This window comes from Psammomys obesus, unplaced genomic scaffold (assembly GCF_907164565.1).
Source record: "Psammomys obesus unplaced genomic scaffold, mPsaObe1.curated_primary_1811, whole genome shotgun sequence".
Lineage (NCBI taxonomy): Eukaryota > Metazoa > Chordata > Mammalia > Rodentia > Muridae > Psammomys > Psammomys obesus.
Window position 1 is genome coordinate 18,935,445 of NW_026591086.1, and position 17,365 is coordinate 18,952,809.

Here is a 17,365-nt window from a genome sequence, read left to right on the forward strand (position 1 = left end):
CCTATGAATGAAGTCCTAAGGCTGGCTGATCACTATCCCTGCCCATCAACGTCTCTCTTTACCACTAGTGCTTGTGTTTCATACACTCAACACCAAGCTTACCTTTAAAATGAATGATGGGTATCTGAATGTGCCCTCATGTTTGCACAACAAACGCTTTACTTAGTGAGCCATCTCTCCTGATGCTGGATTCAGACTTTTGAATACAATTGGCACTATGAACAATCTGAGGACTGGACTAAACTATTTTAAATAAGTAAAACTTTCGAGACAGAAGCATGTGTACAGTGTGTTCTGCATTATGTGATTACATGGGACTGTGGAGATGAGGAACAGGGTACTATGTGTTGACCACAAAATATTCTCTGTAAATTCTGAGGTTAAACCTAAAATACTGAAAAAGTACTATTCAAAATAAAAGAAACAAAAAATGCTGACATATATTTGATCATTGCTCATGTGTGTTTTGTGTTCCTCTAATTTATACTTATATAGCTTGATTTTCAACACTAGCTAAGACTATAGACAACTTGCAAAGTGGTCTTCAATTCACTGATACATTGTTCATTGTACATCCAAAAAGTCTCAATACAATCAACACAACTTAATTTTATATGCTCATGTAGTTACTTCATCTACCAGTCCTATCATCAAAGGCACATGAAAAGAAATGGTAATATTTTGATATATAGCCTCATTTGTCATCAAGTTTTCATCGTATCTTCACATTTCCTCCTTGTTAATATTTGGAAATAGCAGCTTCTGGAGGTGAATACATATAAGCCATGAGAAGCCAAGCATGCAGTGCTAATTTTAAGCTTAATTTTGAAATATTATCAGTAGGTATTAACTGAAAAACAGACACTTAACTAGATCTGATTAAGGCAAAGCTGAATTCTTTGGAAATACTTAAAACATCAAAATTACGTTATAAGACCAACATGTTTTACAATAAGCCATTAAATGCACTGTCCTAGATATTCTAATTATATGAGAAAATAAATAAAACTCTGTAAAGATTTGAGATTAAGAGAAGAATGTGCCTCAAAAGAGGGATTCCAGTTTGGTTTCTGTGACGGTCTCTATTTGCTGCAAAGATAGGCTTATTTGATGAGGACAGGAGAAGCATATATAACCCTATTTAAATAAAAAAAAATATTTAGTTAAAATAAAGAGACTAAGTGAATCCTTTGCTGGTTTGCTCATTTAAGAAACAATTAATTACAGATGGGCAGTTAGCATTGCCAGGAAAAATGTAAGCCTATTAGAACTGGTATATTCGCCTCCCTATCATTCTGGGAATAATACAAATCTCTCCAATGAACAGAACAACTTTTATAACACCATTTGGCTATAAAATGACAACGTCAGATAGGCAAATCCAGAGCCACTAAGAACACTGAACAAAGAAATGAATGAAGAATGATGAAAGTTTCTTGTAAATTACTTCTTTCGACTTGCATGTATGTTTTGGTAAAATGCGGTTAGAGCAGCTTCCTGTACATGTGGAAGTATGCCTCTGAAGGTCAGAGAAATATTTTGGGAAGTTGATTTGCTCCTTTCATCATGTGGGTTCCACAGACTGATCTTGGACCATCAGGCTTGGTGACATGTGCCTTTAGATACTAAGCAATCTTACCAGGAAAAATCTTTAATTTCCTTATTGTAAACTTGATGAGAAGAAAACATGTATGATTCAAGGGACTTATGACTTTTTAAAAATAAACTACTCTAAGTATGGCAGAAATGGCCTATGGAAACGTGAGGATTGGTAAGTGGCAAAATGTCTCATTGGTAGGTTGTCAAAATAACTCACAACAGAAATAAGGATACAGGAATTGATGATGAACGCAAAATTTGTGAGTGGTTATCAGGAATATTGACTGCTATAGACTTTGAAACTGAAAGATACACAACATATGTGTATGTTCTACATAGAAAATTATTATATAGATTCTATAAATTCTTTCATTGTGGATGAATTGTTGCTCTGGATTACATAACTTTTCATCAGGTACTTGAATGTTATATTTCACACACACACACAAACACATACACAAACACACACACACACCATATCTTCTCGTTATCACCTTTCTTGAAGTTGTCTCACTCCCAGAACAGGTGTAGAATGAAGCATATTATTGGCAACTTCACTCCTTTATCTTGAAGGCACTAAAGTCCCCCCACCTCTCAAGAGATGAGTGTTAGACCAAGCATAAATAAGATTTTCTTCTTCAAAAGATGCCCATTATTTGTTATTTTTAAAAACCAACTAAAGCTCTGTGCTGCAGTGAGGCAGAAAACTTTTGTCAGTCATCTGTGGAAATCGCTTATCTGTAGCTTCCTGTCTATAGTTTAAAAATCATGTTTGCAACCCTAATCCAGTGGAACTGCTCTTTCCAGAGCCCTGCTGGGCTCACCGCCATTCCAAACAGAAAACTTTGTGCAAACAGAGAAACATGTAGTTTCATTTTGAGTTACACTTTCCATAAAGAAGTTTCTTAAACTTGAAAATTATATTGTTATCTATTCAAAATTGTCCTGTAGAGAATGTATATATATTTTCCATTTAATTTTACTTTCCAGTAAGGTTTGTGTTCAGAATAGTCTTGGAGGTACCCTGATTAAATAAATAGCACATATCCACACACATGCTGACATAGTTTAGCTCATTTTGAGGGTAGGATAGGCCTCAGTACAATTATATTATTAATAAATAAGCATTGCTTGTATTAAATGTTTACACATATATGCCATATAGAAATAATAGGACTCCAGAATAAAAGAATATGATAAATTATGGTTTAACAAATTGCAGGACGTCTGGAAGCCAGAAAAAATTTTTAGATTATTTTTGCTATTCTACTAAGATGAAGGCTTTATATAGTTAATGCTATATGTTTAATCATCCAATGAGAATTATAGACTTTTTTTTGGTTGTTAATAAAGTCCTATAAATGTTGCAAAAGTGTTTTCAAATTAATATCATTGAATTATATAGCAAGATGACAGTGGTAAGATCCTTAAGTCCCTGTCTTCTTCTAAATCTGGAGGTTACAAACATGAGAACAAAAATTAAAATATTATTATTTCAATCAGTATCAATAATCAGAATTTATATTAGACATCACAGGAATGACTGGCAATCAGGCCTATATGGGAATTCTAATCCATATGTCTGAGCTTTAAAGTCTGATGAACTCTTAAGTGGAGGACTATCATTGTCTACCCCATAGGAGAAAGCAGGTAATACATCACTGTGCTAATGTCCACACATAATTTTACCTAAATTAAAAGTGGTTACTTAAAACTTATAATTGTCATGATTTCCTTGTTTTCATTTGATGAGTAGTATTTCATTGTGTAAATGTACCACAATTTCTGTATCCATTCCTCTGTTGAGGGACATCTAGATTGTTTCCAGATTCTGGCTATTACAAATAAAACTACTAAGAACATGGTTGAGCAAATGTACTTGTTGTATAGTTGAGCATATTTCAGATATATGCCTAGGAGTGTTATAGCTGGATCTTGAGGTAGCACTATTCTCAGTTTTCTGAAAACTCGTTTCCATTCTTGATAACCATTATGATAACTTACCTGGTAAGATAGTAACACAGAACCAAAATATCTGGGCCCAGGATGCCTGCAGAAACCAATTCTCCAACCAAGGACATAGAACACGGAGAGCCCTTGCCTAGATGTAGCCCACAGGCTGCTCAGTATCCAAGTGGATTCCCTAGTAATGAGATCAGGGCTGTCTCTGACATGAACTCAGTGACTGGCTCTTTGATCACTTCTCCTGAAGGGGGGGTGGTGGAGTGCAGCCTTACCAGGCCACAGAGGAAGACAATGAAGCCAGCCTTGATGAGACCTGATAGGTTAGGGTCAGGTAGACCTCCTCTACTACCAGGGAAATAGAGAAAGGGCACAGGAGAGAAAAGGATGAGTGGGTGGGATTGGGAAGAGATGAGGCAGGGGGCTACATCATGGGTACATGGTGAATAAATTGTAATAAATAAATAGACAATTAAAATTTAAAATACATAATAGAAAAAAAACAATTCTTTGTTTTATTTTGAAAATATTTATCAAGTTTTTTTAGTATGGCCATAAATGTTTAAGTCTTTTTAAAATTTATTTATTATTATTTATTACAATTATTTCACATTTTATCCTGGCTCTAGCCCCTTCCTTCATTTCCTCCCAGTCCTATTATCTTCATTCTATTGCACTTTTATTACAAAGTACAATAGACTCAAGTAATCTAGTATCATATTAAGCACTATTAGATATATTTGGAGTTTAAAAAATATTCTAAGCAAAGAGTAAAATAAGTCTCAAGCTAAATATCAAATAATGCAATACAAATTACCTTGTGCAATGGAATTAGTAATTGTATAATAAAATTTAAGGCCTGAGAAGAACACACTTCAAAATCAGGGCTTGATGATGAGTAAAAATTTAACCTATACATGACTAACTATATGAACTAACCTATATGAAGACTAACTTGGGCAAAAAGAACATGTCTCGAGGGAATAGAAAGGGAGTGTTCAGAAAGTGAAAATGAGTTCAGAAAAAAATACATCAGCCAGCAGTGGTTAATGGACTTGGGGAGGGGCGTAAGAGAAGATGGAGGAAGGGTAGAACTGGGAGTAGATGAGGGAGGGAGCTACAGCTGGGCTACAAGGTGAATAAATTGTAATAAATTAACATAAAATAAATGAAAAGAAAAAATACTGCTAGCTAACTGCCCTGCATAGCAGAAGGAAGAGACATGCATAGCAAGCAGTGACTAGACAGGAAATGGTAAGTGTATTTGCTGAAAGTATGGAAAATACAGCATCCAAGTTTCATTATTTTGCTGGTGGTATGAATGGAATGTGTATTCAGAATTATTACCTCACTCTTATCAGCCAATATTCTTTATGCAATTTGTTTAACAAACAACTGATGAATATCAGATAAATAACATTTTGATTTTTATGAGTTTGTAGCTAAAGGCAGTCATTTTACTGTGGAAAACTGCTCATTAACTTTATTTCTTTGTAATATTATTGTCTATATTTAATTATTCAGATAATTTTATTATAATTTCCCTGCTGATTGGAACATGAAGCTGAAGTATAGTTTTTTAAAGTACTGCTTTCATAGAAAGCGACTCACTGTAATGCTGTACTTGTGGCATTTCATATTGTACACTTTCTAAGAAATGTTGGGGAGGCAAGCCTTTGACAGATTACATAAATTTAGGTAACTAGGATTGAAGGCACATCTTAACTGGTATGGCACCATTTCCTGGGCTCAGGTCCTAGCATGAATAAAAGAAAAAAAAAAAAGAAAGAAAGAAAGCTACTGTGTATGAACTTCTACTGTCCCCTGCTTTTTGACTATGGACACATAGGCACTAGCATTTTCAAACTCTAACTGCTGTGCATTCCTTGCCATTATGCTTGCACCTGAACTCTGAGACAAAGCAAAACTTGTCTTTATTCATTAAGTTTCTTTTGTCAGTTTTTTTTAATTTTAAGTTTAATTTTTTTTCTTTACAATTTATTCATTATATATCTCTTTTGAAGCCCCCTCCCTCAACTTCCCCCAGTACTACCCTCCATCCTTCTTCCCACATCCCCTTCCCTTAGTCCACTGAAAGGGGGAGTTCTCCACCATTGCCATCTGCTGTAGCTTGATAAGTCTCACCAGGACTGCCCAGATCCTCTTCCTCCTTCCTCTGTGACATGGCAAGGTCATATCATCAGGGTTGAGTGATAAAGAGCAGTCAACTGAGTTCATGATAGAGGCAGCCCCTGCTCCCTCACTCAGAGATCCACATGGAGACTGAGCTTCCAATTGGCCACATCTGAGCAGGACGGCTAGGTCCTTTCAATGCATGGTCCTCCACTGGTGCATCAGTCTCTGAAGGAACCCCGGCCTCAGAGCTTTTAGTATTGTTGGTCTTCTTGTGGGGCTCCTCTACTCTCCATGTACCTCTACTCCTACACATTTCTTCCTCCATAAGATTCCCTGGGCTTGGCCCAAAGATTGGCCCTGAGTTTCAGCATCTGCCAGTTTTTTTTTTTTTTTTTTTTTTTTTTAATCACAGCAATCAGAAAAATAACTAACAAAGTTTTCTAAAGGCCAACAAGAATTTTCAACACAAATGTGGATTTGTAACACTTTACTGATCATTTAATTTTACATTTTTTTTAAGTATGGCATTTTACACTAATTCATTTTGTCCCAGAAAATTAACTTCATGACTCATGATATCAATGAAAATTAAATATATATAGATAAAATGAGGTGACACTGAAATATGAATAAGGTTAAAATCATTAAACTGCTGTTGTTAAAGTGTGTTTGTGTTTAGAGTCTTAGAAAAAAAATATAATTTTTAATAGTTAATTCAGAATAAAATTTTAAAACAAAATAGTGAGAAAACATTCATTTTGCATAAGATGTTGTTGAAATATATTTTGAAACTTTCAATAATAAAATGTCAAAGTATCACTTTTCAGGTTATATGATAGTATATATGAGTAACCCTAAGAATTTTAGTAGAAAAATCCTTCAGCTGAAAAACACCTTTAGGAAAGTGGCTGGATCCAAAATCAACTCAAAAAAAGAAAAAATTTAGAAGCCCTCCTGTTTACAAAATACAAACAGGCTGAGAAAGAAATTAGAAAAACAACTCCCTTCACAATAGCCACAAATAGCATAAAGTACCTTGCTGTGACTCTAACTAAGCAAGTGAAAGACTTGTATGAAAATAACTTCAAGTCTCTAAAGAAAGAAACTGAAGAAGATATCAGAAGATGGAAAGATCTCCCAGGTTCATGAAGTTGTAGGATTAACATAGTGAAAATGTCCGTTCTACCAAAAACCATCTAAAGAGTCAAAGCAATTCCTATCAAAACACCAACACAATTCTTTACAGACCTTGAAAGAACAATTCTCAATTCCATACAGAAAAACAAAAAGCCCAGAATAGTCAAAGCAACCCTGGAAAATAAAAGATCTTCTGGGAGTATCTCCATCCCTGATCTCAAGCTGTACTATAGAACAACAGTAATACACACACACACACACACACACACACACACACACACACACACACACCTATGAATACTTGATTTTTTACAAAGACGCCAAAACCATCCAATGGAAAAAAGATGGCATTGTCAACAAATGGTGCTGGTCTATCTAGATATCTTCCTGTAGAAAAATGCAAATAGATCCATATTTATCTCCCTGCACAAAACAAAAGACCACGTGGATCAAACACCCCACATAAAACCAGACATGCTAAACCTGTTAGAAGAAAAAGTGGGGAATAGCCTGGACCTCATTGGCACAGGAGATAACTTCCTGAACAGAATACCGACAGCACAGGCTCTAAGATCAACAATTGATAAATGGGACATCATGAAGCTGAAAATCTTCTGTAATGCATAGGGCACTGTCATCAAAACAAAGCAACAGCCTACAGACTGGGAAAGGATCTTCACTAACCCTATATCTGACAGAGGGCTAATATCCAGAATATGTAAAGAAATCAAGTAGTTAAACACCAACAAACCAAGTAATTCGATTTAAAAAGAGTGGGGTACAGTACTAAACAGAGAATTCTCAATAGAGGAATATTGAATGGAAGAGCAACACTTAAAGACTTCCCAGAGACTCATACTCCAACCAAGGACTATTCATGGAGATAACCTAGAACCCCTGCACAGATTTAGCCCATGGCAGGTCAGTGTCCAAGTGGGTTACATAGTAATGGGAAGAGGGACTGCCTCTGACATAATCTGATTGGCCTGCTCTTTGATCACCTCCCCCTGAGGGGGGAGCAGCCCTACCATGCCACAGAAGAGGACAATGCAGCCACTTTTGATGAGAACTGATAGACTAAGATCAGAAAGGAGAGGAGAACCTCCCCTATCAGTGGACTTGGGGAGGAGCATGCATGCAGAAATGGGAGAGAGGGTGGGATCGGGAGGGGAGGAAGAGGGGGCTTTTGGGGGGATACAAAATGAATAAAGTGTAATTAATAAAAAATAAAAAAAGTTTAAAAAAAGAAATGTTCAATGTCTTTAGCTATCAGAGAGATGCAAATCAAAATAACTACGAGATTTCACCTTACACCCATCAGAATGGCTAAGATTAAAAACTCAAGGGCTGGAGAGGTTGTGGAGAAAGGAGAACCCTCTCACATTGCTGGTGGGAATGTAAACTTGTACAGCCACTTTGGAAATCAATCTGGCACTTCCTCGGAAAATTAAGAGTAGTGTTACCTCAAGATCCAGCTATAGTGCTCCTAGGCATATATCCAAAATATGCTCAAGTACACAACAAGGACATTATCCAACCATGTTTGTGGCAGTTCTAGTCGAAATAGCCAGAAGCTGGATATAACCCACATGTCCCTATATCAACTGGATATAACCAAGTTGAGGAACAGATACAGAAATTTTGGTACATTTACACAATGCAATTCTACTCAGCTATTAAAAACAATGAAATAATGAAATTTGCAGGCAAATGGTGGGAACTAGAAAAGATCATTTGGAGCAAGGTATCCCAGAAGCAGAAAGACACACATGATATATACTCACTCATATGTGGATATTAGCCACATAATGTAGGATAAACATCCTAAAATCTATACTACAAAAGAAGCTAAACAACAAGTAAGACCCTAGTGAAGATTCCCAATCCTCATTCAGAAGGACAAATGTGATAGATATTGGAAGCAGGAGAAGACATGGAACAGGACAGGAGTCCATCACAGACGGCCTATGAAAGACTCTATTGATCAAGGCATTGAAGCAGATTCTGAGAGTCATAGCCAAAATTTGGGCAGAGTGCAGGGAATCATAGGAAATAAGAGGGAGATAAAAAGATCTGGTGGGTACAGGAGCTCCAAAAGAGGACTAACAGAACCAAAAAATAAAAAAAATAAATAAAATAAAAATACTGAGACCTGGGGGTCCTGAAGAGAATAATATCCCAACTAAGGACAATGCGTGGAGAGGACTAATACACAGGCTCAGATGTAGTCCATGGGCTCAGTCTCCAAGTGGTGTTCCTTGTTAGGGTAGCAGGGGCTGTCTCTGGCATGAACTCAGTGGCAGGCTCTCTGTTCCTCTCCTCCTTGGGGGTGCAGCCTTGCCAGTCCACAGAGGAAGACAATGCAGCCAGTCCTGATGAGACCTGATAGTCTAGGGTCAAATAGAAGAGGAGGACCTCCTCTATCAGTGGACTAGGGGAAGGGCATAGGGGGAGAAGAGGGAAGGGGGAGGGATTGTGTGGAGAGGAGGTAGGGTGCCATAATCGGGATACAAATTGAATAAATTGTAATAAATGATAATAATAACAAATAAAGAAAAGAAATGGTGCTGGTCTAACTGCATAACTACATGAAGAAAAATGCAAATAGATCTATATTTATCAAGCTGCACCAAAGCAAAGTCCAGGTGGATCAAAGACCTCAACATAAAAACAGTACTGAGTATTCTAAGACAAGAAAACGCCACAAGGAAGTGGATCAACAACAATAAGAGCAAATCTTTGCCCATATTAACCATATTAGAAGAAAGAGACAGTATTAATTTGTTCTGTTTGTTTTTGTTTTTGTTTGGAGACAAAGTTTCTCTGTGTAGCCTTGGCTGTCCTGGACTCACTTTGTAGACCAGGATACTAGCACCGAACTAGCTATAGGCTTGATGTATATCGCTTTTACTATGTTCAGGTATACGACTTGTATCCCTGATCTTTCCAAAACTTCAAATATAAATGGGTATTAAATTTTACTAAATGCTTTATCAGTATTTAAGGGGTGATCATGTGTTTTTTGTTTTGTTTTGTTTTTCCCTTTCAGTTTGTTGCTCTTAATGCAAACTCATACAACCACTTTGGAAATCAATTTGACAGTTTCTCAGAAAATCAGGAACAGTTCTACCTCAAGACCTAGCTATACTAGTACCCGACATAAACTCAAAGGATACTCCACCCTACTGCAAGGACAGTTTCTCAACCGTGATCCCACAGTTTATTTATCATAGCCAGAAACTCTAGACAATCTAGATGTCCCTCAACCAAGGAATGGAAAAAAGAAAATATTGTACATTTGCACAATGGATACTGTTCAGCCTTGGAAAACAAGGACATTATGAAATTTACAGGCAAATTAATGGAACTAGAAAATATAATCTTGACTATGTAACCCAGACCTAGAAAGACACAAATTGTATTCCTCATTTTTAAGTGTATATTAGCCATCAAGTACATGATAACCATACTACCAACCACAGCCCCACTGAAGCTAAATAACAAGAAGTAGCCATGGGAGGATGCTTGAATCTTACTCAGAAAGGAAAACAAAACAGACTTTGGAGTGGCTAAGGAAGCGAACTGCGTAGAAGAGTGGGTTCGAAGGGAAACACGAAGGATCAAGTGTGGGGAGGATTAAGGGAGAGAGAACTGAAACTGATGAAGGAAGGCAGCTGTGGGATATTCTAGAAACCTATGACAAGCTATCCTCCCTGGAAACTATGGGGGTGACCCTAGATAAGCCTCCCAGCAACAGGGGCTGTAGAACCTGAAATTGCGGCCCCCTAGAACCAGGCAAGACTTCCAGTTAAGGGAAGAGGGCAACAACCAACCGACAAAACCTTTGACACAAAATTTATCCTACCTACAAGATGTGCCCAAAGATAAAATTGGAACAGACATTGAGGGATTGGCCAATCATTGTGTTGTCCAACTTGAGAGTCGTCTTGTGACAGAGACTGATAATAATATTCAATATGTATCCCGATTTTGGCGCCCTCCCTCTTCTCCACACAATCCTACCTTCCTTCCCTCTTTTCCCTCTCTGCCCCTCCTCTAGTCCACTGCTAGAAGAGGTCCTCCGTCTGTTCTATTTGACCCTAGCCTCACAGTATAAATAATATTCTGCTATAGCTGCAGACAGGAGCTTAGCATAACTGTCCTCTGAGTGGTTTCACCTAGCAACTAATGGAAACAGATGCAGAGACTCACAGCCAGACATTAGGTGGAGCTCAGGGAATCTTGTGGAAAAGGGGACAAAGTATTTAAAGAATCATAGAGGTCAAGGACAGCACAAGAAAACCTATAGAATCAACTAATCTGGGCCCATAGGTACTAACAGAGACTGAACCTTCAAATCAAAGAGCATGCATAGGATGAGCCCAGGCTTCTTACACATATGTAAGAGATGTATAGCTTGGTCTTCATTTCGATCCTCTAACAAGTGGATTAATTAAAGTTAATCAATAAAAAATGTGGCAGCTATTCAGAATATATAAATGTGCATGGTTTTATCTTATATACAACTCAGCTTTTTGTTGCTAAACATGTTATTCAAGAAAATCTCTCCATAAAACTACGTATTTGTACATTTTACTTTTCCCAAGCATTGATCTTTACATCGTTTGTCATGTTGAGGTAGACAGACATTTTTTTCCCCTCAGTTGCTCATGAAAAGTTTTTAAATACTATGTACTACAATGAAGTTCAATCAAAATTACAACTCATTACAATTCTACTGAATACATTCAGTGATACTGTGAATGATCATTACTTCACACTTCTTATGGTTTGTATATTTAAAAGAACAAATTAGACCCCATACACTATATGAGGACTTTCTTCACTTGACTGTCCAACTCTCATTTTTCTTCATACTACTTTTAAATCTTTCAGGCTGTGACTTTATGTGGATACTACATAGTTTTAAGTAGGTATTTGTAAATATGTGTCCCTTTCTAGAGCTTCGTTAGAATATCTAACTTATAACTGTCTAATTGCCTTTATTATGTGTATGTGTAAAGAATAAGCACAAAGAGATAAAATCAGAATTTGTATGCAAGATGAGTGTAACAAATACTTTTGGCTACAACTTGCCCAAAGATTAGCTAAGAATATGATATGATATGGCCACTATGATTGGACAATGAATTGCTATGTTTTAATAAAAGAAATTAAAATGAAAGTCACAACTTGAAGGTCATAATAGCTATATTCAGATATTGGAATCTTGAGTTGTGTTTTTTTTGTTTGTTTTTGTTTTTGTTTTTGTTTTTGTTTTTTTTTTTTGATCTAAGAAAATAAGCCTAGAGAAGCCCTTGCAAGGGTGCATTCACAGGGATGCTTATGTTTAGAGCATTCAGCTTCATGTTGCCCCATTAAATCTTTAATATTCCCAGCCTAATGCACATTTAATCTATGAAGCGTGTTTTATTTTTAAATTCTATGAATCTTGCTGCTGCAAAAACATCAAATTATATGTGTATGTGATTTTTTTTTCAGTTTTGTATGGTATTTAGAACTTTTATCTTTACTGGTTAAGGGCTGTTTTTCTCATTTGATGTCTACTATTGCAAAGGCATTACATAAACACACACACACACACAAACCAAAAAAATATATAATTTCTTGGTACTTTTATAGTATGGATTTTTTTTCATTTTGTCAAACTAACCATTGAGTCAGGAAATGTGACTTGAGAATTTTGGAAATTAGCCTTGCTTTTGCATAAGGAAGTATAAGCTTCCTCTCATAGATCTTGATCAGTGTATCATTTTCCTGATTTGTGTTCTACATCATGCTGTGTTATTGATGAATTTATTGATTTCATGCATTGGAAGTTTAGATAATTAATGTATATCATCTTTACATCTCAATTGTTTTTAATGAGATAGTTTCTAACATTAATTTTTATGCCAAGCAGGTAATCAAGAAACCATCATGAATTTCTGGAGAAAAAAGAAAAAATAGAAAATTTGGTTTTGCTACTTAGAGTTGGCCTTCAGGATAAACTATTTTGAAGTGAGTTTAGTCCGTCTCAGAAAGATTGCAGTTCTCAGCCCATAAAAAAGACAAAGATAAAATTTCTCACAGAAAGAGTGCAGAAATCACAATGTCCTCTAACAGAAAAATATATTTACCCTTTGCTTTTATGCATACAAATAAAATCATAATATAACAAGGACAGAAATTCTATGGATCATTGGTTTTCACATGATACCCACTATAAAACAAATATTTGTTGGATGAACTTTAAATGATTGAAAAAAAGACTAATGCTTATTACCATGAATAATTTTATTTTGATATTTGGAAGAGTATAAAAATCTCAAAATTATAAACATTTACTTACTACTAATTTTAGTAAAGTATTAATTTTATGATGATTATAAAGATAAATGTTTACAAACATTTTGATTATTGATGTATATTTGCCAATTTAAATTTTCTACCACATATTTTTACTAAAGTCAATTATGCTAATAATTCAATTAAAAAGCTTCAATTACTAGTGTGTTCCATTTTTCCTCCCTTGAAACAAACATATCTGAAGATGCAAAGCTGACACCCACGGTTGTAGCATTTGTCTATGTGGGTCCAGATTGGCTTTCTCAGAATGTTTGTTTCCAGCTTCATCCAAAACCTGCGAACTACATAATTTCAGTTTTCATTATAGATGGATAATATTCCATAGTATATATGTATCACTATTCTATTATCTATTCTTCAGTTGATGAACAACTGTGGTGCTTCCATTTTCTAGTTTTTATGAATAGACTGGAGATGAACATAGTTGATCAGGTAAGGATTTTTGAGAGCTAAATGATACATGATAAAATACATGTATTAAAACATATAATTGATCATGTCTTAATGTACAATATACATTGAAATTATAGATCTTTATTACCATCAAGAAGGTTAGCATAGCCATCACTCTTATATTTCTGGTTGTAACTCCTTGCTACCTACCCATGGGCATTAAGTTGTTTTCTGCAGAATGGATTAGTTTATCTTTCTAGAGATTAAAAAAATATATCATTTATTTATTTGTTTACTTCATATTCTTATTGTAGCCCCCTCCCCTGATAGTCTCCCCAAACATACTCCTCCCCCCATTCTTCCCTCTCCTCCTCAGAGAAGGGGAAAGTCCCCCATGAGCACCCACCAACATTGGAACATTAAGTTACTGCAGAACTGGTCACATTCTCTCCCACAACAGCAGACAAGGTAGCCCAGTTAAGGGAACAGGATCAAAAGGGAAGCATAACAGTCAGAAAGGGCCCCTGCTCCAGTTTTGGGATATCCATATGAAAACCAAGGTGTACACGTACCCCATATGTGCAGGGGTGCTAGGTTCAGTCCATGTATGTTTTTTGTTTGGTGGTTCACAGACAAAGATGGAGCAAAGAATGAGAGAATGGCCAACCAAAGACTAGCCATTATTTAGAGCCATCCCATGGGAGAGTACCAGTCCTTGACACTATTAATGTTATTCTGCTATATTTGTAGACAGGAGCCTAGCATAATTCCCCTGAGGGATTCATTCAAGAGCTGATGCAAACAGATGCAGAAACCCACAGCTAAATTTTAGACAGAGCTGGGAGAGTTCTATGGAAATCTTGGAGAAATGACTGAGGGACCTGGAGGGGTCAAGGACTCCACAAAAAGAACTACAGAGTCTACTAACCTGGGCCTGTAGGGGCTCACAGGGACTGAAACACCAACACCAAGAGATATTTTTAAATGAAATAATAGTTACTTTCCAGAGTGGTTGTACCAGTTAACATTCCCATCAGCAGTGGAGGAGGGTTATGTAAACTGGTACAACCACTCTGGAAATCTATCTGGCACTTTCTAAGACAATTAGGAATAGTGCTTCCTCAATACCCAGCTATACCACTGCTAGGCATATATCCAAACTTTTCTCAAGTACACAAAAGGGATAGTTGCTCAACCACATTTATAGCAGCTTTATTTGTAATAGCCAGAACCTGGAAACAACCCAGATGTCCATCAACGGAGGAATGGGTACAGAAATTGTGGTATTTTTACACAATGGAATACTACTCAGCAATCAAAAAGGAGGAAATCATGAAATTTGCAAGCAAATGGTGGGATCTAGAAAAGATCATTCTGAATGAAATATCCCAGAAGGAGAAAGACAAACACGGTATATACTCACTTATATAGACCTATAAGATATGACAAACATAATGAAATCTATACAACTAAAAAAGATAATCAAGAGAGTGGACATGGGGTAAGATGATCAATCCTCATTTAGAAAGACAGATGGGATGTTCATTGAAGTATGACAGGAGTCTACTGAGTGCATCTGAAAGACTAACTAGCAGTGTTTTCAAAGCAGACACAAAGACTCATGACCAAATCTTCGGCAGAGTGCAGGGAATCATATAAAAGAAGGGGAGTTAGTATGATGGGGAAAGGATAGGAGCTCCATAAGGACCAAATATATCTGGGAACAGGGTCTTTTCAGAGACTGACATTCAACCAAGGACCATGTATGGATATAACCTAGAACCTCTGCTCAGATGTAGCCTGTGGTAGCTCAGTAACCAATTGGTTTCCCATAGTGAGGGGAACAAGGACTATTTCTAACAGGAACTCAATGACTGGCTCTTTGACCTTCCCACCCCCCAAGGGAGGAGCAGTCCTGTTAGGCCACAGAGGAGGGCTTAAAAGCCAGTCCTGAAGATACCTGATAAAACAGGATCAGATGAATGGAAAGGAGGTCCCCCCCTATCAGTGGACTTGGAAAGGGGAAAAGTAGGAAGTGGCCAACATACTGACAGTTGTCTCAGTATGTGAGGACATCTATTCTGCCTTGTTCTGGAATATTAGCCATTAGGGAATCTTCACATCCAAAGCCACAGTTTAGACTCTAGTGAGGGTTTTATCCTATTCTGGTAGGGACTCGATGTTGGGAGATCTGTATTTGGGAAGTGAATGTATTGCTCACTTTGGAGCCATCCTTTTCCTTTTCTTTATCTTGGCTTCTGTGTAGATTTCATTTCTATCTTTTTTTTTTCCTTATATTCACTTAGCGTTTCGAGTTTGCATTTCCTTTTTAATCTAAAATATTTACTTAGCTGTAACATGTTTTCCTTGTTGCTACAGGGGATCATTTACTTTTCATTATGTAGCATTTTCATTTATATCCAATTCTATTAATTTTATAATTTTTATTTTGATTCTTTTTTGACACTCAAGTTATTTAGAAGTGTGTCCTGTAGCTTATTACTAATTTGAAGTGTCCCAGGGCTGTACCTTTCCCAATACTCACACACACACACACACACACACACATTCCCACTGGAAAATCAAATGATAGATTTAAAATTGCATTTATTAGGAAATGTTTTGTGAGTAATCTATGGTCTATCTTGATAGATATGCTAAATCTTTTATATTAATTCATTATTTTTTTTACAGTCTATTCACTTTTTATCCCAGCTGTAGTCACTTCCCTCTTCTCCTTCCACTCCCACCTTCACTCCTTCTTCTCCTCATATGCTTCTTTTCTTGTCCACCGATAGGGGGGTCCTCCTCCTGCCTTCTGTCTGAGCCTAGCCTATCAGTTCTCATCAGGACTGGTTGTATTACCTTCCTCTGTGGCCTGGCAAAGCTGTACACCCCCAGAGGCAGCCCCTGCTCCCTTTACTAGAGAACTCACATGGAGACTGAGCTGCCTTTGGGCTACATATGAGCAGGGGATAGGTCCTCTCCATGCAGGGTCCTTGGTTGGAGTATCAGTCTCTGCAGGACCCCTGGGCCCAGGTTTTTTATTCTTTTGGTCTCCTTGGGGAGCTCCTGTCCCCTTCAGGTCTTTCTATTTTTCCCCTTATTATGTAAGATTCTCTGCACTCTGTCCAAAGTTTGGCTGTGAGTCTCAGCATCACCTTCGATACCTTGCTGCATAGTCTTTCAGAGGCCCTCTGTGGTAGCCTCCTGTCCTGTTCCCTGTCTTTTCCTGCTTCAAATGTGTATCTAGTTTGCCTTTCTGAATAAGGATTAAGCATCTTCCCTAGGGTTTTCCTTGTTGTTTAGCTTCTTCAGGACTATAGATGTCAGTATATTTATCCTATATTGATGGGTATAAGGTGAAATCTAAGTACTTATGTTGTGTTGCTGTTGGACAGAATATTCCGTAATGTTCATTGTGTTATGCTCACTGGTAATGCTGCTGCACTCTGCATTGTGAAGTTTGACTTTCTCTCTGAATGTTGGAGGGAACTAAAAATTTCAAATACATAGGCATTGTATATTATAAAAAAAAGAAAGAAAGAATAGTTACTTAATATATCTCTCTGACTATTTAAACTCAGCATGACCATTGAAATTTACCCATGTTACTTCATGTATCCATATTTCATTACTGTATAACTAATATTCTACAGTTGGAACATTCCTTTATTTACTTTGCCATTTTGGTTACTGTAACTAAAGAAAATACATACTCACAAACTTTTATTTTTCTTGGATAAATACCTTGGGGTAAAATTACTAA